Raw genomic sequence first — 1,463 nt, 5'->3', positions numbered from 1 at the left:
GCTTGAGCATATTGCAATAGCAGTGTGGGAGAAAATGCCACCTGAGAAGTGGAAGAAGCTTTTAGATGAATATAACAAACGTTTGGAGGCTGTCATTGCTGAAATAGGCTGTGCAACCAAATATTAAAGAGGGGGGTCAATATTAATGCACATGCTGGTTTTCTGTTTTGTCCTTTGGAATTAAAATATTTATGTTGAAATGGTAATTGTCTTTGTTAGATTACTTTGGACCTCAAATTGAAAGATCCTGCTGATATAAGTTTTGAACATTTCCATTTATTTCTGAAGATATTCACTCAGGTACGCAAATCATGAAGGGGTGCCAATAATGGTGAGCAGGACTGTAATTGTGCTTCGTTAATGTTGTAGTGTTTTGCACCTCAGGGCCACCGTATAATAAGGTCCAAAAATAAAAAATTCCAAAGTAGTTTTTTAGGAGGAGGTTTTCGACTCACTCAAAATATAAAGCACTCACGGAGAGTTTTCTGGTTTCATAAAGTGTTTGACTTTTTCTTTGCTGGCTTAGCAGTAGATGATGTTTTTTCACCTTTAATATCCAGGCTACAGACTACTGCAGTCGGTTCCACGATGAATGATACTTGATTAGCCTGCATATTGGATGTTGATGTTGATATTGATCTGGACAAGAGTCCAGAAGGTAGGGAGGCAACAGGGACCGGAGGGGAAACAGCCAGGCGGGATGGCTTCGGTGGAACCGGATCGCCCATCATCTCCGCCTGGTCTGCGTCACGGTTCCACTCAGCCTCCTCCAACATCTCCACCAAGCCAGGATCAGGTAGGTGCGGAATCCATTTCCGCAGTGTTGTTGCACAGACAGAGGCCTTGGTGAACCATTTGTAAGGGGAGCAGGGCTTAGCCACGGTGTCAACATAATTCCACACGGTCCTCTTTAAATGGTCTACATCTCCAAACAACCAAGCGGCTGGGTCCACAGTGTTCCTCACCTCGGTCTGGTCGGGTCCTTCTGTCATGAAGTGTATGGTTGTAGTGGTGGTAAGGATGAATGCGGAGACCCAGGTTGTGATGAAGATGAAGAATTTAATGATAGAAGCTCAACCAAAAAGTGTTCTGATTTCTTTGAGAGGAAACTCATTACTCTGATGTTCAAAAAGTCATTAACAGCTTAAGTAATTCTCACGCAAAGTATATGTATAATTTAGACGCTATGTTTATAAAAAAAAAAAACATACAGTAACCTTTTAGTAGAACTTTTAACTCATATAGTTAACATTTCCATCAAAACAGGGCAATTTCCCGATGCATGAAAAAAAGCTTTGGTGAAACCGATTTTTAAATCAGGAAGTCCACATGAAATCAGCAACTACAGGCCAATAAGTCTGGTTCCGGTTATGTCAAAAGTGCTGGAGAAAATTATTCTGCATCCACTTTAGTTTGGTTTCAGACATCAACATTCCACAGAGACCGCTGTAGGTTTGCGGCTT

General features: G+C 41.5%; 1 long non-coding RNA gene across 1 annotated transcript in view; it reads left to right on the top strand.

The window, feature by feature from the left end:
• The window catches only part of LOC107835088 (uncharacterized), a 17,561-nt gene extending 16,901 nt beyond the window's left edge, over nt 1-660 (top strand). Inside the window, exon 3 of the long non-coding RNA XR_001660922.1 lies at nt 649-660. This is a non-coding gene — a long non-coding RNA (uncharacterized LOC107835088). The remainder of the gene's footprint in view (nt 1-648) is intronic.
• The last annotated feature ends 803 nt before the right edge of the window (nt 661-1,463 follow it).

The sequence above is a fragment of the Poecilia formosa genome, unplaced genomic scaffold (assembly GCF_000485575.1).
Source record: "Poecilia formosa unplaced genomic scaffold, Poecilia_formosa-5.1.2 Scaffold999, whole genome shotgun sequence".
NCBI classification, from domain to species: Eukaryota; Metazoa; Chordata; class Actinopteri; order Cyprinodontiformes; family Poeciliidae; genus Poecilia; species Poecilia formosa.
The sequence above is the reverse complement of the archived record's forward strand: the minus strand, read 5'-3'. Positions and strand labels throughout refer to the sequence as shown.